This window comes from Panthera onca, chromosome B1, assembly GCF_046562875.1.
Source record: "Panthera onca isolate mPanOnc1 chromosome B1, mPanOnc1 haplotype 2, whole genome shotgun sequence".
Lineage (NCBI taxonomy): Eukaryota > Metazoa > Chordata > Mammalia > Carnivora > Felidae > Panthera > Panthera onca.
The window spans coordinates 62601579-62626344 of record NC_138342.1 but is presented as its reverse complement, the minus strand read 5'-3'; the positions used below and the strand labels follow the sequence as shown (position 1 = coordinate 62626344).

The 24766-nt window shown below is 41.5% G+C and overlaps 1 pseudogene; it reads left to right on the top strand.

Annotated features, from left to right (window-relative positions):
• LOC132677527 (dolichyl-diphosphooligosaccharide--protein glycosyltransferase subunit KCP2 pseudogene) overlaps window positions 1–24766 on the top strand; it is a 94868-nt pseudogene that overhangs the window by 26661 nt on the left and 43441 nt on the right.

Here is a 24766-nt window from a genome sequence, read left to right as displayed (position 1 = left end):
TTGCAATCTTATTTACCATTTGTACTTTCTTATTATGATTGATACAGTCTTTCTACCCAGGAGTCACTATGCAAATTGAAAACGCACTTAAGAACCTGTGAGTGCACACCAACAAATCCAGCTACACACTGGTGCAGGAGTGGATGGTGATAAGCTGTGGTCTTCTCTCCTTCCCCCTCCCCCGCAAGGTCCACACCTCATGGTCACGTTTAACTTACAGTACTTTGCCTTATTCCTACCTGAGGAGGAAAATTAGGTGAACCTCAGTGGCCTAGACAAATTCCTATGTTCAGGTAAGAGATGTAGGTGATAAAAATCCTGAAATGAACTTATAGAAGACACACTGCTTCTGGTGTCCCATTTTGTCTATGCATAAGAGAGAACTGTGCAAGTTTATTTGTAGAAAAGGAACCATGCTGCTCAAGCACAGGTGCTTTCAAAGATGTGATATCCTCTACTACTATAACACAATCCACTCATCTAGGTGTATGTCACTGATATACAATGAGAAACTTACTTGCTTCTCTGGGGCACTCTGTTCTGCTTTCGCCTGAAGAATCTGTTTATTCTTCATGTTAAAGAGCTTTTTTTTGCATCATCTGCAGAGATCCATTTTCCTTTTCACTTAATTCATTCCCTTTCCCAAAAACTGCCTCCATCTACGGCTGTGTACCCAGGACCTCCCTTAGGACCATCTAGTCAATCACTGCTGGTTCCTTGTACAAAGAAGCCATCTCATAAACAGGCCAGCTGAGGCTCCACCTCACTTGAAGGGTGTCCGGGAACATGGAGCTCCACTATAAGATTGCGTGCTGCCATCTCCTGGCCAAAACACTGAACATAATCCCAGCATGTCTGCCCCACTGTTTACTCTTGGACCTGGTCGATAACCCCGTATGTACTTCTAGCCAAGCTAGAAGTACTCACGAATACCCACATCTTAGAAGCCATAGGTTTTAGAGAACCAGTTGGTAGAAATGTCCTGTGGAGTCAGAAACCTATTTCTAGACTCCAATGCCATTTTGCTTACAGAGGAAACCAGCTCAAATTGCTGATCGTGTTTCTGAGCCATCTAGTCAAATAAGCCAGGTGAGGGGGTCTACAGAAAAACTATTCAGCTACTAAATGCAGACTTGCCTTCACATGGAATTCTGGGCCTGATTCTTTTGCCTTCTGGGATAAGATTGGTCCGTAATGATAGCATGTAGAAGGAAGACTTCATGTTAATAAAGAACATCCCTTATTGACCTGAATGGGTAAATGAACTCTGCCTCAGAACTGCAACCCTGAGAATTCCAGGCCTAGGTTTGACATTAATGATTGTTCCTTGAGACCTGGCAGTTGGCCATCCTAAATAAGGATAAGGGGACAATAAAAATGTATTGGTTCCTACTCAACACCAAGTTCAGCTGGGAGATATTTCTGAGATGACTTTGGAGGGCGGTATTATACTTGAGCAACAGCTTCTTTGCTAATAAAATTGTAAGTATACCACAATGGTTACTGTGGGTGCTCTCCCTTACACAGTACCAAAGTCTACCAATTAACAAAACGTTTAAAGCCAAACAGTGATTTCATTGCCTTTCTGACAAGGTTCCCATTTAGACATCAAGCCATTTGTCTAGTTTTACAAAACTTTAGTTGAAACCTAATACACTGAACTCATATAGGTAATTGCTAAGGTTTCTCAATTCCAAGTGCAGCTAAGATCAGGAATCATTAAACCATCTGGTTAGATCTACTCCAATGAATAAGGAATTAACTTGACAATTCCAACTTTTCCTCAGATATAAGTAGGTTTTCAACCATCTTTGGGGGATTCAGTGGTCTACAACACAATCCTAGTCTTCTTGCATTTCATGCCCTGTTCTAATATCTGTAGTTCCAAGTCCTCACCAAGATGACCCCAGTAATAGAAAGAAGGGTCAGGACTACATACAAGGGCTGGCAAGAGTAGTACAAGTAAAGGGAACTGCAAAACAGATATAGCTCATACCTAAAGACTCCAATTTTTCTATCCCTCTCACTGGTACCAAGGAATCTCCTCCAAACCCTCTGAGGGCAGAGCATGGTGTTGCACTGAGGCCTCAGACCCTGTTGACACTAGGAACAGAGGAGAACTTCTCCCTGACCATGAGGCAGAATCATGTCCCACCAATTCCCATCATGTGGTGATGTCTGAGATTCTCTAACCTTCCAAAAAAGATCTCCTGGTCTCACATGACAGTCACAAATTTCACAATGTGGATGGGTCTTTAAAACAGACTTACTGAATTTTTCCACAAAATATGGTCTTCCTCTCTGGTCCCTCATCAGAACAAACAAGAACATTTAGTTCTATCATGTTCTAGAGCTCTTTCCAGAAAAGTTTGATATGTACAACCAAGTGTTTTAACAGATCTATTGTTTTCGTTCTTCATATTCCTTGTACACCAAAGTTTAATTTCCTGAGGTACCTGGATCTGTTTTCCTAATACAGCCTGAGCCAATGGTATTCAAAACATCAGCCAAAGAGACTTCTGGTTTCTACTACCACCATGTAGGGAGCTTAGAGATCACCACTCTGTCCCAACAAATAAAATACCGAACAGACTTTAAAATTCTTCCTGGATGCATAGGAGAAAGGAAGAGACAGGGCAAAGTGCTCCCCATAGATTGGAGACAGGTGAATACAAGAGTCCCTGCTTACAATCACAGAGACCCAAGGGGGAACCAGCACAGAGGAGGAAATCCTGAACTGTAAGTGACCAATTTGGAAAGTTCAGTGCAGAAAAGTCTGAGGATTTAAAAAAGTCAAGGAAGCCTGTCCAGAATATGAGGTTTACCTGCAGGAACTTGACTAGGTTTCCCCAATAAGAATCTAAGAAAATCCACTCTTGTGTTTAGCAGGAAGAGAAGAGGAACCGGTAAGAACATGCCAAAGCACACTATTCTTCTAAACATGGCCTCCCTCTCAGGGGCAACTAGTGCACCAAACCTAACCTCTGAGGTTTATCACAGCCTGATCTAGAAGGGATATACTCAATTGCACCCCACTCTACACATTTCTCCTACCTGTATGGGGAAAAAATAACTAGGTATAAATACCTGTGAAGTTCATGGTCCCAAGGCTTAAGTCACAGAAAGCCTGAGACTTAATCATATGGTCACAGGCCATTCCTCCCAAACCTCCCCATAATATACAAGGTCTATTTACAGTAATTCCTTTTACCTGGTACAACCTGGTCTGGTTATCACGAGAAGAAAAAGAGAAAGACAAAGAAAAAGGATAAAGAAAAAAAAACGAGAAAAGAAGAGACAGATAAGGCGAGACCGAGGGAGAGAGAGAGAGAGAGAGAGAGAAAGAATGAATGAGGGGGCGGGCACGGGGAGGAGAAGGGGGAGTCAGAAGGAGAGAGAGAGAGAGAGAGAGAGAAGAATGAAACAAGACATACCAAAAGCAAAATGGCAGATGAAAAGACATTAATTTTTGTAGGAAGTCCACTACACTTAACTTGGGTCTTCTTTGTGTCTTCTACTGATCCCCTGAATGGATGGTTCCCACACTTGAGCAGAACCAAGAGGACACGGATTCCTCAATTGACAGCATGATCTCCAAGAAAAATCTACTCATAATGGCTAATGCATTAGCACATTGGACTTCAAAATAGACCAAAAATCTCTGGGCATTTAAGCACACTACCAAGTCACACATAACTTCAACAGCAACACTAAACCAGAAGACAGTGTCGAAAATTTGAATATTATCGAGAAAATATAACCCAAAGACTTTACAAAAAAAAAAAAAAAAAAAAAAAAAACCACAGAACTTTTAAGAGTAAGTAGACAAGCTGGTAACATAAGATTCAGAATACTGCTCCAACAATTCCTTACTTTGGAATCCACTAGAAAACAAGCTTCAGAACAAATAACTGGTGAGACACCAATATATAGTATCTGTGCCAGGAACCAGTGCTAGGAAAGTACAGTATGTAACAAGAAATGGAGTGTTCCTATACCCATCTGTCTACTTCTCACCCATGATGACCTAGCTGGGACTCTAGGCAGCTTCCCTGGCAAATGATCCAGTCATGGATGGGGTACCCTCTGGACAATTAACAGCCAGTCATCTGGTCAAAAGAAGAACGTTTAGTCCCCTCAGAGCAGACAGCTCTTGGCCCAGTTAAGTTCTAGAATTTCAGAGCCTTCAAGATGGACGGACGTCACACTTGAACAAAGCATCAGGATGTATCTGTACTTACACAACAGCCTGTTATCCTAGTCCTATGAGTTTTTTTTAAAGGCCTCATAGGAAACCTGTCATCTGTATCACGGTCGTTCCTCTTAGGTATGGATATGTATTTTGTTTTTATTGCTGTCTAATCTTTAAAGCTAGGTTATAAGCTGTGATGTAGCACCTGTTTCCCCTGTTTCAGGAATCAAGGACTTATTCTCCCAGCCACTGGGAATGCCAAGGACAGGTAGCCCTCAACTGACATCTTCTTCAGGCCTTAGATCAGCTGAAGAGAGCCTACTCATCTGAGGTCACACCCCCTTCCATGGTGGCTGGCATCTAATGATTTAGCAATCTGAGAGAATATAAGCCCAGACTTCTCATCCCATGTCAGGTAGCTCTCAAGGATCATCCCAGGCTGACAACTCCCCATAGGGATGGCTCAGTCTTTGGTCTGATCTGCATTGCAATTCAACTTCTCCCTCCGTCCTATCTTGCTTCCCTTTTACAGGTGTTGACCCCAGGAGAATCCCCCAGTAAACTTCCTCTCATCTCCCATCAAAGCTCTGCCCTCTACCCCAACGCTCATCCTGTGACACCTATATGAACATGTGATTTTTTCATTAAGTAAATATGCTGCTCTAACCTACTCCTAAGTGTAATAGAAGCAAAGCTGGAGCCCAGGCACAGAAACCTCCAGCAGTTCAAGTTGGATAACCAAGAAGAAAGGGATAAATTCGTAGAAACATACAAGTATCCAAAACTGAATCAGGAAGAAATAGAAAATCTGAACATATTCATTACTAACAAAATTGAATCAATAATCAAAAAACTCCCAACAAACACAGAGCCCTATCTTCAGAACTTCTATTCCTTGTGTTTCTAGAAGAGGATTTGCTGACTGCTGTCCCAGAGAAACATTCTGAACACATTCTCAGGAGTTTAAAACTAAAGAAAGAGGCACATGAACCCTACATAAATAGGCCCTATTGCCAAAGGCTGCAGATTATAGATGAAGACTATCATGATTTGAAATGCAAAACTCTACAAATACAGGCTGTTTTGGAAGTCTTCCTAACTCTTGCAGATTCCCGTACCTCCACCTTCCAAAATCTTATTTGGGCCTTGGAATAGAGAGCAAGGACTCTACAATACTTGACAGAACTTTGTTCTGGTGATAAAGCCCAAAGGCCAGCCTGTAAGCCACAAGGGGTTACGACAGACATGTAGCAAAGTGTTAGTCAAAGGAATAGACTTGCCACCTGTTTTGTCTTTTCCACCCTCTAGCCACAAAATCATTGATGAACCATGTGGAGGTAATACCTATATCCCATCAAAATCCTTTTTAACTTTTCTCTGTATCCCCTCAACCCTGGATGCCATGTGTCTTCAAAGGTCAGCACCTGCAACTCTTTTGAAGCACTGCCCTTGGATTATTAGACTTGTTTTGCCTGCACACCCAAAGAGCCAGAATGCCCAGGAGTTTACATTTCTCCAAACAAGGTCAGCCAGTACTAATCACTGGCAATTACAGGAGTGTGGAAGCCCAGCTCACAACTCACTTGTAGTCTAGTACTCACTTCCCATCTGCCGTGAGATCTAGATGAAGACTACAATGCACAGGATTTTATCAGAAATCACACCTTACTTAGCCGCCTACCAACTCCTGTCTGCCCCCCTATTCCTTCACTTGTTTCCCCTAGGAATACTTCCTTAATTACTTTCACATAAGTCTCCCATGGTCTGTTTCTAGGGAACCAAACTAAACAGACTTGATCTCATTACAACTCATGACACTTCTAGTTTTGTGTATCTGCATCTTGATTCAACAGTGTTTGGAGGAACAGACGGGTGAGGATTCCCCCTCCTAGCTCCAGATTTCAGGATGCCCTCTATCAAGGTCTGTCCCTGTTCAACCCACATGGCCTTAGATCCCACTCCCATGTTTGGCACAGTAACTTCTGGTGATTTGATTACTAACAGCCAATGACTGTGCCTTTGTTGGGGATGGTGTGTGTGTATGTGGGTGGGTGTGTGACAAACTCAAAGAGCCTGGGAATTTAGTCCCCATTGTGGTATGTTTTAACCAATGCTGAACGGGGTAAAAGGGATTAAATACTCTCCCCTTTATTGAAAGAATTAAGGTACAACATATACTGCCTGCAGAGGTCCTCTGTCATTAAGACCTTTGTTTACCATCCATTGAATTCCGCTTGATATAATGCCCTTGCCTTGCCTCCTCTTGCCCATCCTATTTCTTTAATACCCTATGGAGTTTTACTGGGCTTTAAAAGTCCTGATCACTCACAAATTCTCATCTCACCCGATACACACACTCCACACCCACAGCCCCTTAGCTAATTCTTTCACAGAGAGCACCCGCCTCTCACCACAAACTTCCGTGTGTTCCTGGGTAGTTGCAGCCATACAGATGATGCTGTCAACCACCTAGTCAATTTGCATCTGAGCACCCTCTCCCTACCATCTACAGGGGTTGTATAGTTTGACAAGTATGGGGCCCTAGAGGGAATGAACCACTTTCTCTGGAACCTGGCAGAACAAAGTTTTGGGAACCCAAGTAATCCAGAAGTTTCTACGTGAGTCCGTCAACTACATCCTTCTTCCCAGAATAAATGAGACCACACCCATATATATGGACAAACATCTGAACCTGGCCGTACTGGATCCACATTTTTGGACTCTGAAAACCATGAATATGAGCATACTTGTAATTTCCTGGAGAACTACTTCCTGAAGGTAGTAAAAGACCTGAAAATGAGTGACCTCATGACCCCAAAGGCTGCAAGAGGAAGCCCAGACTAGCAGGGAGGCACCTTCTGAGCAGCTCAACCTCAAGTATAACTGGAGCCACCTGAGCTTAGCTGACTTGCCTATGGTCTTTTCTGTTTGGGGCTGTTATCCAGGATCCTAGGGCTTTTGCCTCATGTTCATTGGTGAAATGTTTCATTTGATTTCAAATCAACCCTTAAATATCCCAAATAGCATATCCTATCCAACTTAAAGTTGAAGGAAGCCAGATTTAGCATTTTGTGTCCCTGAAGAGATACACTACTATAATCATAACCAAGAGAGAAGTAGCATGATTCCTGTCAACATACACCTTACAGTCAGAGCAGAGATGGGGTACTTTCTGTTCTCACCACTTTAGGCCTGGCTGGATTAGTGGTCCCCAGAGAAGAAAGACTTCCACTGGGAAATATAGAATATATTCCAGAGAACCTAAAACAATAGTCATGCTAGGCATCTCATACCTTTGGCCAGAAGGCAAATGGGAAGTTTCTGGTATGGCAGGGATCATTGAGCCTGAGTGTTGTGAAGAAATAGTATTCCATTTTGCAGGAGAAACCTATGTCTAGACTTGTGAGGTTGGGTATTTCTTAATGACATTGTATGGTGACACTTCAGCAACCATAACCTGACTAGAGTAAGTTAACTACATACTCAGGATAGGTAATTGGGTCTCCCTATGAGTAAATCATCTAGATCAGCAGAGGAAATGGCAGAAGATAAAGAGGAATCTAGAACAGGTAAAAAGGGAGATGATTAATACCCACTGCATTCTAGGGACTCATTGCAGCTGTGGGCATAACGGTTGTGACAAAAACTTAAAATAGGTGAAGAGTGTAAAATCTGTTGCTTTTTTTTTTTAAGACTCAAGTATAACATAAGTTTCAGATATACAATATGATTCAAGAATTCTATACATTGCTCAGTGCTCATCTAGATAAGTGCACTATTTCAAGATTTTTTTCAAATTCAAGTTAGGTAACATGTAGTGTAGTATTTGTTTCAGAAGAATTTAGTGATTCATCACTTACATATAATACCCAATGCTCATCCTAACAAGTACCCTCCTTAATATCCATCACCGATTTAGCCTATCCTCCCCCCGCTCAGCAACCCTGTTTGCTCTCTATAGTTAAGACTCTATTATGGTTTTGCCTGTTTTTATCTTTCCTTTCCTTCACGTATATACACCTATTTTGTTTCTTAAATTCCACGTGAGTGAGATCATATGGTATTTGTCTTTCTCTGACTTATTTCACTTAACATAATACACTCTAGCTCCAGCCATGTTGTTGCAAATGGTAGGATTTCATGCTTTTTGATAGCTGAGTAATATTCCTGCATGTATGTGTATGGATAAAGACAATATGGTACATATATAAAGAGTACTCTTAATCTCCTTATCCATATCATCCATTCCCCACCCACCTCCCCTCTGACAACCAACATTTTGTTTTTGTATTTCAGAGTGTGTGTCTCTTACCCTTTTTGTTTTTTGAATTGCACATTACTGAAGTCATAGGGTCTTTGACTGATTTATTTCACTCATTATACCCTCTCGGTCCATCCATTTTGTTGCAAATAGCAAAAGTTCATTTGCTGTGGCTGTGTAATATTCCATTGCATATATAGACCACGTCTTTCATCCATTTGTCTATGGATGGACATTTGGGTTGCTTCCATATCTTGACTATTATAAATAGTGCTGCAATAAACATATGTATTTTTTTAAGTTAATGTTTTCATTTTCTTTGGGTAAATACCTAGTAGTGGAATTACTGAATCATATGGTAATTTAAAAATTTTTTTGGATCCTCCATATTCAGTGGCTGCACCAATTTACATTCCCACCTGCAGTGGATAAAGGTTCCTTTTTATCCACATCCTCATCAACACTTGTGTTTTTTCAATTTTAGCTATTCTGACAGGTGTAAGGTGATATCTCATTGTGGTTTTGATATGCATTTCCATGATAGTGATGTTGAGAGCATCTTTTCACGTGCCTGAAGGTCATCTTTACATCTTTGGGAAATGTCTTTTCAGGTCCTCTGCCCTTTAATTGGATTATTTGGGTTTTTGGTGTTGAGTTGTAGAAGATCTTTATATATTTTGGATATTAATCCCTTACCAGCTATTTCATTTGCAAATATCTTCTCCCGCTCAGGAAGGTGGTCTTTGTTTCCTTCACTATGTGAAAGCTTTTTACTTTAGTGTAATCCCAAGTTTAATTTTGCTTTTGTTTCTCTAATCTGAGACATATCTGGGAAAAATGGTTCTATGGCTGATGTCAAAGATTACTGCCTATGTTTTCTTCTACACGTTTTATGGTTTCAGGTCTTACATTTAGGTTTTTTCATCCATTTTGAGTTTATTTTTGTGCATAAGTGGTCCAGTTTTCCCGGCACAATTTGTTGAAGAGACTACCTTTTCCCCATTGTATACTCTTGTCTCCTATGTCAAAGATTAATTAACCAAAAAAGTATGGGTTTATTCCTGGGCTCTCTTCTGTCCTGATCTATGTGTCTATTTTTGTGCCAATACCATACCAGTTTGATTACCACAGATTAGTTTATCTTGCAATCTGGGATTGTCATAGCCCCAGCTTTGTTCTTTCTCAAGATTGCTTTGGCTACTCAGTTTTTGGTTCCTTGTGAATTCTAGAATTATTTGTTCTAGTTCTGTAGGAAGTACTGTCAGTATGTTGATAGGGATTGTATTAAATTTGTAGGTGGTTTTGGGTAGTGTGGACATTCTAATAATATGAGTTCTTTCAATCCATGAGCATGAAATAGCTTTCCCTTTGTGTCATCCATTTCTTTTACTGTCTTACACGTTTTGGAGTATAGGTATTTTACCTCCTTGGTTAGGTTTAGGTCTTAGTATTTTATTCTTTTTAGTGAAATTGTAAATGAGATGGTTTTCTTAATTTTTCTCTTTATGCCACTTTATGTATAGCAATGCAACAGATTTCTGTGTAATTTTGAATTCAGTAGTTGCAGGATACATTTATCAGTTCTTATTTTTTGGTGGAGTCTTTGGAGTTTGATATATCATGTCATCTGTAAATAGTGGCAGTTTTACTTCTTCCTTACCAATTTGGATGCCTTTTATTTTTCTTATCTGATTGCCATGGGTAGGACTTCCAGTACTATGTTGAATAAGAGTTGTAAGAGTGGACATCTTTGTTTCTGATCTTAGAGGAAAACTCAGTTTTTCACAGTTAGGTAAGCTATGGGATTTTCCACATATGGCCTTTTATTACATTTATGTACATTCCCTCTAAACCTGCTTTGTTGAGTTTATGGATACATGTACTTTGTCTAATGCTTTTTATATATCTATTGAAATTGTCCTATGTTTTTTATCTAGAATGGTTGATTTTTTTAATATGGCAACCAGTCAAGACAATGAAGTCAATATGGCACAGAAGTGCTTCCAAATGTGTAAGCCATAAATAGACAAGAGGAGTTAGTGTTTGCTCCATTTGTTGAGGTCATCCAGAGGAAACCTACACTGTTTCACATGTCAATGGCTTTCTGTGTGCCCACGTTTTCTCCTGCCACAAGTCCATGCCTATGTGTAGGGCAGGCCAACGGTGCCAAGAAGTTGTCCTCCAAGGAACTCTCAGCCACTAAGAAGATGAGAGGGATGGTCTGACCTTTTGAAGTCTGCCTAGATCATTCCTCTCCATTATCTGAGAGGGTCGCTTTGCAAACTTGGTTCAAGTTGCTGGCAATGCTCACTCAATGTATTTATAGTGATTTAGGTCTTCACTTTTTCACTTCCCTAACTCCCTTATGTTACCTGGAATCCCCTTCCTACTAAAAATTTCATCTAAACCCTGGTCTCAGTGGAGCTTTTTGGAGAAATCAAATTAAGCAGTAATGGACCTCAATTGACTGATTCTCCTCAAATTTAAGTCTTAACCCAGAAATGACTTAATGATTGGCATATTTAACTGGGGCTCAAGTGTAGAGTTAAATTTGGGTAGAAATCAAAGATATTTTAGCTTTTCCACTCTAGTATGAAAAGCATTTAGGTCTGTCCTGTCTACACTTGGCCTCTCAAACCTAAGTGACTAGTCTTGTAGCTTCAGTATATAGATATGGAATAATTTGAACACCAAAACTTAAAAAGACAAAATTAATACTGTAATTAGAAACTACTCAGAATCCATAAAGACATCATGTCAAAGTACACAAACCTAAGGAGACACATGGTCAGGCCACAGGGGAATGACCTAAGCACCTGTCCTTTACTCACTGTTCTGCAATTAGACACAAATGCTAGAAAGTACCAAGTCTAATGGCACCTCAAGTTGCAACCAGACATAAGAGCTCAGTAGTTTATAGATACCAAGAAGAACACACAAAGTTAAAGACCAGAGAAACCATGACCTTTTTCTAAAGAGCAAGCACAAGGTGGCTCCGTAGCGCAATGGATAGCGCATTGGACTTCTAAAGAGCAAGCACAGACACACTGGTTTTTGGGTCTGTCCCTTTCAGTCTCTACAGCCAATGAGCACTCAGTGTCTTTAGAAGTCATGTCTATTATTGTGGGAGTGCCTCTCATATATCCCATAGTAATATCAATATAGTGGACCACACTCAATGACTCCTTTCATGAGCACCTGCCCCTTTTCTGGTGAAGATTGCTTCCCATTTCCTTCTGTGGTACACAGATTAAGACTCCCAAAGATGTCCACATCTTAACACCTAGGAACTATGAATAGGTTAGGTTACATGGCAGGGGGATTACAATTGCCAATATATTTAAGGCTGCTAATCAGCTAACCATCAAACAGGAAAATTATCCTTGATGATCACAATTGGATAGTGTAATCACAGGGGGTCTTTAAATGTGGAAGAGGGAGGCAGAAGAGCTACTGTCAGAGCTGAAATAGATGTAAAGACTCAACTAACTAGCCATCACTGGGCCTGAGCCTGAAAGAGAGCCTTGAGCCAAGGAATACAGGTAGCCAGTATAGCTGGAGAAGAAAACAGGTTGAATTGCATCTATATCCTCCAGAAAAGAATGTAGCCCTGCCAACACTTTTTTAATGAAAGGAGACTCCTTTCAGACTTTTTAAGGGGTTATGCACAAAACCGTGTCAATGGTATAATTCACTTTGGAAATTTAAGTATATGCATAAATATCTGGAGGAAATAAAGATAGTACCTTCTAAAGAGGGAAAATAAGTTGCTTGGGAGAAAGAATAGAGACTCAATTTTTTCAGTGAGTAGTTTATGACCATGATGAACATTAAAAATTTCCAAATATAAGAAACTATACAAGAACTGATGACTGGATAAAGTTGTGGTTTATATATACAATGGAATACTACATGACAATGAGAAATAATGAAATCTAGCCATTCGCAGCAAAATGGGTGAACTGGAGAGTATTATGCTAAGTGAAATAAGCCTGACAGAGAAAGACAGATACCACATGACTTCACTCATATGTGGATCTTGAGAAACTTAACAGAAGACCATGGAGGGGGGAGGGGGGAGGGGGGAAAAAGTTACAGAGAGGGAGGGAGGCACACCATAAGAGACTCTTAAGGACTGAGAACAAACAGTAGATGAGGGGTGAGGGAGAGGGGAAAGTGGGTGATGGGCAGGGAGAGGGCACTTGTTGGGATGAGCACTGGGTGTTGTATGGAAACCAATTTGACAATAAATTATATTTTAAAAAAAGAATAGATCTATGGAAACTAGTTGAACTAAAAGTACATTATACGGATGTCTAATATCCCTAATATTCAAAAAACCTTAAAAGGTTTTTGGTGAAGGTAAGGAGTGAAAGGGATGCCTGGGTGGCTCAGTTGGATAAGCATCTGACTCTTGGTGTCAGCTTAGGTCATGGTCTCACCATTCATGGGTTTCAGCCCCAAATCAGGCTCTGTGCTGACCACCTGAGCCTGCTTGGAATTCTGTCTCCCTCTCTCTCTGCCCCTCCCTTGTTCTGGTTCTCTCTCAAAAATAAACAAAACAAGAACAACAATAAAAAAAGGTAAGGAGTTAAAGGCCTGAACTAGTAACTTTTAAATAGTACCCATAAAGCATAAAGTTGTACTCAAATCACAAGCAAAATTATGCTCTCATTTCAAATTGAAGGAAGGCAAAGATTTCAGAAAGCTACTTTATCCTAGACAAGACATGCAAGAAGACATGCACCCCTAGTGCTAATGTTGCCACAAGTTATTAAAAACCATTGCAAAGCCGACTTACATTTAGACCCTTTCACTCTAAGACCTTAAAATGGTCTCCCAGATACACAGGAGATCAGATACATACAGTCTCTCAAACTCAAGGACATCCAAAACCTGTACCATCCTAACAGTCATGTATTGCTATGAGAGTAAAATTAATTCCCTCAACTTCTGAGAACTCTTCTAGCAAAGAGGAACTAGCGACATTAGGAGTTTGGGAACTGGGAACAGGATCACGTATTGACAAATTAACCAATAGACATTAACTTCACATCTCTTTCAATCAAGTACTATAGAGCGAATCTCTCCCCCTATAGGAGTCACCCTCATCAAGTGGTTTCACTTGAAAATAGCTGTCCCTGCACAGAGACCAGATTCCCTTCATTATGCCTTTTCCTAGTATATAATCACCATCATTTACCAAGATTAACCCAGCAGTTCTGTCCATGACTTTTCCCACCTGCCACACCAGCCACCAACTTCCATTGATTACAACTCCTGCTCAGTGCAGACTAATGGCCTCCACATCTATGAATGTAATGGATATCCTCATGTGGTGAGGATGCTCGATGCTACCATGATTGAATCCCTGCTGCTACCTCTAAAACATTCTCTCTGAATAGCCACTATTTTTCTTTAACCAAGTGGTATAATAACCAATGGTCAACTCTCAGCCAATCTGAAATGAATGCTACTTTTCTGAGCGAAAAAACATGTAAGCCACTGTAAATGGGTCCATTTAGAGTCACTGCATTTTTCAACATTTACCAAGTTCTCTAAAAATTGGAAAGTTTTAGGAAGGCCGGGTAGCTTGTGAGGTATTTAACAAGCCTATGGGGCAATCTCTCTATCAGTAGGCAGAGACTGGTAACTGGGGAACAAGATTCTAAATGAAGATCACAATTACAAGTAAAAAGTGGGGGTAATGGATTTGAATACAAAGCTAACTAAACAAATTTAGTTTCACTTATTTACTATGGACACTGCAGTTTTTATTATGTGGCTCACATTATCACTGTTGGACAACACTGCCCTTGGGCCTAGGGCTGGGAAAAAAAATCCCAAATATCAGGAGGACAATCTCTATGGTAGTACAGAGGATGTCCAGCTCAGGTTTTGGATGCTCTAGCAAGGACTGGCATGCCTCCTACTTTGTCATTCTGGTCTGCTGCTGGAAGACCATTATTCCTACAATCCCCACAATCCCATTTTCAAAATACAATGCCAAGATTTCCTAGCTGATTAAGGAATCTATTCTATCCAGGTCCAAATAGGCTTTATCCTACTGATGGATTACAGGGAGAGTTAATAGAAATCAGGAAGAACAATGAGAAAAGATATGGGCTGGCACCACTCAAGATATGGCCAACTTGCATTAACACAATTTCCCAGAACACCCCAGTCCTTTAAATGTCATTCTAAACAGAGAAGATTTCTGTGTCATGAGGCTGCTACTATAGTGAATCATTAATTCTGCCTAGGAGATCTACCTATAAGAGATCACTGGTACCTACATATGGCTCACATCACATGTCAAGACCCAATATATACACTAGGCTTTTTCCATATAACAGGAGCCCTTAAAGCCTCCTCCTCCTCTTCCTTCCTCCATCTTTTCTGAAAGCACATGCTTTAAGTTAAAGACTTTGGTGATCATGAAGCAAGCAAAGAGTTCTAGTCCTGGCCCCTCATGGATAGAGCCATTGTGGATTTCTCTCCCACAAGTGCCTCTAAGATCACTGGTGTAAAGCTGTTATAGCCTGAAGAATATTCCAACCTGAGGATCTAGACAAGTAGTCTGAAAAACTCCTGTCAAGGTACTAGACCAAATATTTACTCTTTACTGGATAGGCTTTTCCAAGTAGTAAATGTAGGGGATAACCATTGTGGACTGCATTCTGCCAAGGTCTTGGGACCTCAAACCATTTGACTTGGGCAGAGAAAAAGAAGTCTCCCGTGTGGTCTAAACCATCTAGCACATAGAAAATCGTATTCTGAACTATTTAATTTTGTACAAGTTACAGAGCTCACATGTGAGACATGTAGACCATACCTCTTATGTGTTCTAAAATGGCCCTCAGAGTTAGACTCCTACCAACTGAATTCTCCCACCTTAGTTTCTAGGTATAAAGATGTTGAAGGAATAGCTGCCCTCTGCACACTTTCACATCCTACTTAGGATAGAACTTTCACCCCACTTATATCTTCCCTTTCACTTGGTAAACATCCAGTAACTGAAGCTCAGATTCCGTTTGGGGGGCTCTTTAGAAAAGGCAGAGACCTTCTGGAGGGTAGCTATGCAGACCACATCCACATGTATATAGCAGGCCAGAGACTAGAAAGGACAGTCAAATTCAGAAAGTCACTGGATATGAATGATCTGGTGTTATCTTTCCAAAATTCACTTCAAGGAAGAGCTTTTTGCTCCAGCTGCTGGAACCTTGTCCACAGTTTGTCTTTCCTCTGACAGCCCACATCCTCTTCCTGACTGCAGACAGCATACACAGGCCAGCCATCTCAGGATACCATGGAATAATTCTGGTGGGCCATAAAAAGGTTGATGCTCTTATGGGCCTGTGTGAGGCACTGTTGTGCCTACAACTTCAGTTAGCTTCAACCACTTCCCAATCCTGCTTCCTCTCCAATCCCTTTTACAGAATTTCATCTCTAATAAGGGATCTTCATGTCAAACTCCACCTCCATATTTAACTCCAAGCAACACAACCTACATAACTAGGCAAAAAAGGCTTAAGATGAAGAAGATTCTATTCTTTCTTGCCCAGGTTGTCTGATCATTACGACAAAATCCTTCTATTCTAAACTCTCTCAAGTTGTCTGTATAGTTCAGGGATCACAAGAACATGCTGAGTTTTCTAGATTCTTCCTCCCAGAGTTAGGGGAGAGCACTACCTACTAAGGGCCATCAACAGTCTGGATAGGGTACATGAACAGGATATACATGCTCTGTAATGCCAGGGTGGTCACCACGAGAAGAGGGAGGTCAGAGAAATTGAAACTCAGTACTGATACATCTTCCAATGAGGTCTGAAAAGGAGGGTGAAAGTGGATGTATTCCCCATGCATGTAGATTTATTGGTATCTAAAATTTGCTCATCTGGAGCATCTGGGTGACTCAGTTCGTTAAGCATCTGACTTTGGCTCAAGTCATGATCTCACGGTGGGTGAGCACAAGCCGTGCTTCTCTTGGTCTACCTCTGCCCCTCATGGGATTCTCTCTACCTCCTTCTCTGTCCCTCTATCACTTGCTCCCTCTCAAAAAAATTTTGCTAAACTAAGAGAACTAAGTTTTACACCTAACCCAATACTGATTTTAAGCAGATGCTTCTCCATAAATATCCAGATGGGGGAACATGCACACCATAGCCCCAAGATAACAATCATAGGATTATAAAGACTGCTTTGACTGATAAAGAACACTTTTGCTAGTGTTAGATCTTAAAAATTTAACTTTTCTAGACAAGCCAGAAATTCAAGATTTCTTAAACCAAAGTTCAGTTGTAATCTGAATTCACCATTTGTAGTTTGCTATCATCAGCAAATGTTTCTGCCTAAGAGTCACTATGCAAATTGAAAATGCACCAAAGAACCTGTGGGTGCACACTAGCAAACTCATCTGCACACAAGTACAGGGGTGGATGGTGATCAGCTACTCTCTTCTGTTTCCCACAAGGTCCACACCTCATGTTTATGTTGCTTAATTTGCAGTGCTTTGTCCTTTATTCCCACTTGAGGAAAGTTAAATGAGTCTTAGGGGGTCTAGAAAATCTCTGTTCAGGGAAGAGTTGTATGCCCTAAAACATCCTGAAAGGTGAACCCATAGAAGGCACACTTAGCCATACACTTATTCCTCCTGAGCAAGTATTTTTCTCTTTGTAAAGAAAATGTGAAAGTGTATTTGTAGAAAAGGAACCATACTATTCAAGCACAGGTACTTTTGAAAACATGGTATCCTCTGCTACTGTGACCAATCCACTCATCTAAGTGTGGTGTGTCATTGATATATGACCAGACCTAACTCCGGCTTCTCTGAGGCACTCTGCTGTGCTTTAGCCTTCAAAGTCCACTTCCTCCCAACTGAAGTCCTCTTTCTGCTAAACAGCACAACTGTTTTAAGTTAACCCATTCTTTACCAAAACTGCCTCCATACAGGGCTATTGACTCTAGATATTCACAACTATCAACTCGTCAATCACTGCTGATTCCATTGATGGTTCCCTCTCAGACAGCCCAGCTGAGCCTCCAATTTAGAGCTCTGCTGTATGATTGAGTGCTGCCACCCACCTAGGCAAAATGCCCAACTCAGTTTCCAGTATGTCTGCCCCACAGGTCACCCTCATTGTTTTTGAGAGCAACAAGCACTTCACCCACAGAGAAAGACCAGCTTAAGTGCGCTAACCAGTTTTTTGGCCCATTTATTCAAAAAGCCAGGTGATGAGGTCTACGTAACTAACCAGCTACTTAATACAGACTTCCTTTCCCATGAAATTCCGGGCTTCTTTCTGTCCACTGGGAGAAGATGGATTCCCGCCCACAAGGAAGGTGGATCTTCTCATGGAAATTCCTACCGAAATACAGAGCAGATCCTTATTTATCTGCTTGTGTAGATGAACTATTGCCTCAATATGCTTCTCTCAAAGGCAAGAGAAAGGCAACATTTCTACCAAAGATCTAAGGATCTTCTACCAAGGATCTGTAACCAAGACCAAGTCTTCAGCCTGACCCACAATACAATTGGTTTTAGCCTAGTTTGAAAATATCTGTGTGTGTGTGTGTGTGTGTGTGTGTGTGTGTGTACATACACATACAGCTTTATCATAGCAGTACTTTCAATATGCCACTCCGTAACCTGTAACACCAGAACTGGCTTGACAGCAGCGCCCCTGTGCACACACAGGTGCCTAGTGCATTTGAGTGGACCCAGGCCCCTCCATCAATCAGAATCCTAGGTCTGCCTGTGATCTAGGATCCCTCCGGTGACCTAGAAATTTCCAACTCTGGATACAGTTTGGCACACTGACTTGAGAGAGTAGAAAGGCAGATATATGTGCCTTACAGTATTCTTAGCTTGGAAAGCTCATCTGCTAGGAAATTGGGAATACCAACCTTCATACTAATCTCAATACAGGAATTCTGCCAAAGAGCATTATACCTTTGACATCAATTTGTTACTGATTTTTATCCACTTCTGAAAGGCAACAATGACTGGTGCCTCCTAACTTGGTCACAAAATGAACAGGGAATAAAGTCAGGGTCTACCAACTGAGCACCTCCACCATCACCTTTCTTCCCAAAATTGATACACATAACCCATTCTTTGCCAAAAACTGCCTCCATCCAGTACTAGTCCTAAGGGATATCCCAAGTATACATCTAGTCCATCACTGCTGGTTTTTTCTACACAGAAAGCCATCAAGAGCAGCCCAACTGAAGTTCTAACTCACCTCTGAGGAGTCTCAAGGAACACAAAGCTCCAATACATAAACGAGGTCTTCATCTCCTCAGCAAAACACTAACCTCATCCCTACTTTATTTACCCCACAGTTCACTCTTGAGCCTTGTCTGATTCTCCACCTGCATTGCCACACAGGATGAGAGATAACCTCAAGACCACACATATCTTAGAAGACATAGAACATCTTACAGTACCTTAATTTCCTAGAAAGTAACAGACCTCACTGATTCTAGAATCATAAAACATCTCTCATAAAAGATCTACTCAAATACTCTTGTTATGATTCTCTGGTCAAAGGAGTCAGGTGAAGTGATCTATAGAAATGCTATCTAGCTTTTAGGTGCAGCCTTGCCTCCACATGGAAGGCAAATTTGTCAGGTAGAATAAGATTGGTCTGAGTGACATCACATGAAAAGCAAACCTTTGATGGAAGATTTGTTATAAATACAGAGCATCCCTTATTGATCTAAATGTGTAAATGAAATCTGCTCCCTCTGGAGACAAACTGACAACCTTCCTACCCAGGATTGAAAGATATGCAACCAAGGCTAGTCTTCAGCAACCCACTATGTAAAAGTTGATAACTTTGATAAGTAAAAAAAAAAAAAAAAAAAAAAAAAAAAAACAGGCCAGATCAGTAACATCAGTAATATGCTACTCCATCTGTGACAATAGTAGCTTGATAGCTGCTCCCCTGTGCACACCCAGGTGGTCCATTGAAGCTGTGTGGGCCCAGGTCTCTCCAATCAAATCATAGGCCTGACTGATCCTGCATTTTTCCAGTCACCTGGAAGTTCCCAACTCTGGATACAGTTTGGCACACTGACACAGGAGACTTGAAAGATAGGTAAATCATGTCATTCCAGCTTAGATATATTCGTATATACCTCTTACAGGATTTTTCTTAGACTTGGAAAGCTCATCTGTTGGGAAATGGGAAATATCAGCCTTATTATACTAAACTCAATACAGAGATTTTGTAAGAAGGCATTATTTTTATATATATAATTTGTTACTATAGACTTCCATCCCATTCTCAAGGACAGTAACAGGCAACTCAACACACTGGTCGGACTAAAGCCTGGCTTGAAATCAGGACATACCAACTAGGCAAAAAAACAAAAACTATCACTATGATCATCAATATCCCTTCTGCCCCAAACTGACAGATACCACCCAGTCCTCATTTCCTAACCTGCAAGTGCATGGGCTCTGCCAACAGGCCTAGCTAATACTTACCAGGACCTGCAACCCCAAGACAGTTTTTTTGTGTGGTTCCCCCCCCCCCACTCTCCACTTTGCCAGTAAGTGAATCACAACTATACTTCAAACGTTTCCTTAGTTTACTATCCAATAATTGAGTATCTCCTATTCCTAATTGGAAGGGAGCAGACAGCAAAGGCAGTTTTATTCTTCAACTATAACCCAGATTCTTCAAGTGTTTAAGAACTTCTGTCCGCACTGACATAGTTTTAGGATTAGGAAAGAAACAAATTTATGTTCCAAATGCTAAAGACTAGGTCCAATTCCAAAGCATCTTGGCTATATTCTGATTGTGACAAACCCTCTATTTAGGGAACAGTAATTGATAGTTCCAGCTGCTAGATTACAAATCAACTAAGTGAAATGACAAGTGGCTCAAGATGAGAATATATATTGCTCCCTTGGTCATGGCCAATTGTCTAGCCATCTAGATGGGTTCCAGATAAAAAGGGACTGGAAAATCAGAAAGGATGAGGTCTAGGAAAAAGCATATTGATATAATATTCAGATTTTCATATCACATGTTAATACCCATAAGTTCTAACCAAAGAGACACTGAATAAGTGGTCAAAATCGTTCTGCCAGTTTGTACCCAGCATTCTTCAGCCAATGCATAATTGAGTACTGTAGCCATGGTTACAGGGATGAAGAGTACATACATGTCTAACTACATGGAATGCCAATTTTCAGGCAATCTAGTTACTGTTGCCTCAGAATACACAACCTGTTGAGAGAACTGTTGAATCCCCAAATGGCACTATTTGTTTAAGTAGACCAACTTGCCACTTGACAGAAGTTGACTATCCTCACTACGTTATACCAGTTCCATTCTAAAAAGTCAAAAATAAAAAACCCAGAAATTTAGCCTACTAGCAATAGATACTGAATCTTGATATAGGTTTGTCTTTCCTGCCCACAGAGCCTCAAACAGTACTACTCTAGTGACTTCTACCATGTTCCATCCATAGGCCTGGATACCAGAGTGAAGCACCTGACCAATGGACTCACTTCACAGAAGTGGTAGAGAATGGGCCCTCTGATCATGAGCCCGCTGTTCCTATCACATCATACAACCATTCAAAACCAGTTAGCCTCTTAGAAAACAAAGCATTCATAAAGCATAGGAGAAGTACTAACTCAGTTAATATGCTGTAAGTTTGGGATGCCTTCTGTCAGCCTGAAGTCTGTCCATTAAAAAGTCATTATCTATAGGTTATTTTATCCCTACTGAGAAAGATCACATGGGCACAAGAACCAAGCGATAAAGACAAGAGCAGTCCTATCGTCCCTCACTCCCAATCATCTGAGTCATTTCTCGAGTCACAGTTGCAGGGATATTAATTAGCAGAAAGTTGGACTATTCTGACATGATGGAAGCAGATAAGAATGTATGTTGAGGGGTTCCTGGGTATCTCAGTCAGTTAAGCATCTGACTCATTTTGGATCAGGTCATGATCTCAGTTTGTGGGATCAAGCTCTGCATCAGGCTCCATGCTGACAGCACAGAGCCTGCTTGGGATTCTCTCTCCCTCTCTGCTCTTCCCCAGCTCACTCACATACTCTCTCAAAAATAAGTATTTAAAAAATGAATGCATGTTGAAACCATGTGATCCACGTGGTTATCTCCTATTTCCTTCCTGGCCCCATTATAATTGATACTTCAGCAGCCCAAGCTTGAAAAGGTATGAACCGTACAGATTCAGAGTCCTTAGGATGACAGTTCAGGTCACACTACTAAAGTAATCTAAAATCCAGAGGAGGTGAGAGCCAAGGATGAAAAGAATTTACAGTGGAGAATAGAGAAGGGATAAGATGGGTTATTAGTTATAATCCAAGATCCACTCCACCAAGGAGAGCTGTATTTCATCCCACCTATATCCTATCTCAGTCTCCCCTTTGTAACCTGCAGGAATCATGAAGTTGCTGCTTTGTGGACCTGGGTAGATAAGATCTGTCAGCACAAGAGACAGACTGACAGTCATTAAAAAAGCCTTATTTCCCATGGATTATATTCCAGCTAAGCACATCAGGAATATTGAGGAAGTCCCATTTGTTGTGAGAGACTTGGCCTCTGAGGGGACACTTTTTGCTGTTACTTGCCCTTGATTTTGCCAAGGCACTTGGTATTGCACCAGTCTAAGCCACTTCCTATACAACGTTTCTTTCATTCCCTTCAGTCAGACTGGCATTGTTCTAAATACCCAAGAAATCTGAGGACGGATAGAACAAACTTCACAACTAGAGAGAAGAGCCCACATCATGAAAGGTAGGAGGTATGGAGACAGGATTTGTGGGAGAAATTTATTGTGGGTGCTGCAGAGGGGAGGGAGCCCTGGTCACAAGGAAGGGAGGGAGGGGGAGAAAGAGAGAGGGAGCCCTGGAGGGGTGGGGAGGAGACAGACACACAGAGCTAGACAGTCAGCCAGAGAGGAACACACAAGGGATCATACAAAGAAAACATGTCCCCAAAGCCATTGAATGGGAAACCAGAGGGGCTGATTCTCCAGGGTTTTTGTAGTCAGTGGGGCTCAAAGACTGAGTTTTAGAGGTCCGTGGGTTGACCAATGTGGAGCCTTGTGAGTGCAATGCTCCGGTGGAGAAGGGCAGATAGCCCTGGAGCAGACAGCATAATCTGAGGAGTCCCTGGGATTCATGGGAGAGGTGGTGCCCTCCCCTTCACGGAGCACATTTGGCAGAGGTGGCATTGCCTTTCTAGGGATAAAAGAGCCAGCAGGCATTATTACCCTCTCCCCCCACCCCTCCCACACACACACACACAGGCACAGAGACACCTCCTGAGTGTGGCTAACCTGGGCACTGGCTCTTTGCTATGCTCTACTCCAAACTCCATGCTCCTGCACTTTGGTGTGACTTTCCTTCATCAGTCCCAGCTCTGCAAGACCCTTCCATAGAGGACCAGCATGGGTCCATGCCATGCAAGTTCCCTAAAGTTTGATGTTTTAAAATTCAGCTGGCTAGCCTGGGATAAAACACAGGTGCACTGGGCTTACAAACAGGCAGATGGTCAGAACACAGACAAGGTAAAGTCAGGGAAGGGATCCAAAGAATACCTGAAACACACAAATGGAGATTGCTCTTCTGAGAGAGCTTCCTGAACATTGGCAGGCATGAATGCCCCTCTCTAGGGAGACGGGTGGGGGGGCTGGCACCATTTCCTTCTGCCACCCGTCAGCATAAACTTCAGTAAGCAATATAGCACCAACAGTGGCTGCCAACACTCTGCAAGTGTTGCTTTTCTCCATAAGTATGCCTGAGAACCAGGGCAGTGGGCCCCTCCAGAGAAGCCAGCACAAACCATGGAATGCTATAAAGCTTTAGCTCTAATAGAAATAGCATCAGGTCTCTTAACAAGCAGTCCAGAGCACACCTAGTTAAAACTCCCCACACTCTAGCCAAGGTCCAAACACTCCCCACTTCAGGCAAGGAGAATCTCTGTAGAGGACTGACCTGAGGGAAAGAATGGCTAAAACACAGCAGCAGAGTACACACAGCATACTACAGAAACACTTCCTAAAGCACCAGGACTTAGACTGTAAATGATCTCTTCCTTATAAAGAGATTACTCTCAGAAGCAGGAAACCTAACAGGCTTTCCTAACATACAGAAGACAACAGAGACCTAGACAAGATTCCAAGATGGAGAAATTCATCCCAAAATGAAGAAAAGGTCACAGCCACAGATCTAACCAGAACAGATATAAGTAATCTGCCTGATCCAGACTTTACAACAACAATCATAAGCATACTATCTGGGCTTGAACAAAGCATAGAAGACACGGAGGAGTCCCTTACCACAGAGATAAAAGACCTAAAAACTAGTCATGCCAAAATGAAAAATGCAGGAACCAGGATTTAAAACCAACAGGATGGAATGACCACAAGGATAAAAGCAGGGACCAAGAGATATAGAATATAAAATTATGGAAAATAATGAAGCTGTAAAGAAAAATATTAGGTCATGAATATAGACTTAGGGAACTCAGTAACTCCTTAAGTTATGGTAACATTTGCATCATAGCGATCCCTTTTCCCCAGGGAAAAGGGGTCAGAAGGTTTATTTGAGGAAATTATAGCTGAAAACCTCCTAAATCTGGGGAAGCACACAGACATTCAAATCCAGGAGGCACAGAGAACTCCCATCAAAATCAACTAAAGCAGGCCAACACCAAGACACATCATAGTTAAAATTTCAAAATATAAAGAAAAAAATCCTAAAAGGAGCAAGATCAAAGTAGTCCCTAACTTACAAGGGAAGACAAAGTTAGCAGCTGATCTCTCTACAGAAACTTGGCAGGCCAAAGGGAGTGGTATGATATATTCAACATGCTGAATGGGAAAAATGCAGCCAAGAATACTCTATCAAGACTATCATTCAGAATAGGAAAGATAAAGAGTTTCCCCAAACAGGGGCACCTGGGTGGCTCAGTGGTTCAAACATCCAAATCTTGATCTTGGCTCAGCTCATGATATCAAGGCTTGTGAGTTTGAGCCCTATGTAGGGCTCTGCATGGACAGCACAGAGGCTGATTAGAATTCTCTCTCCTCTCTCTGCCCCTACCCCCAACTCATGCTTTCTCTCTCAAAATAAAATGATTTTTTTTTTAATTTCCCAAACAGGGGCTTCTGGGTGGCTCAGTTGGTTAAGTGTCTAACTTCAGCTCCGGTCAGGATCTCAGTTCATGGGTTCAAGCCCCACTTTGGGCTCTGTGCTGACAGCTCAGAGCCTGGAGCCTCCTTCAGATTCTGTGTCTCCCTCTCTCTCTTCCCCACCCCTG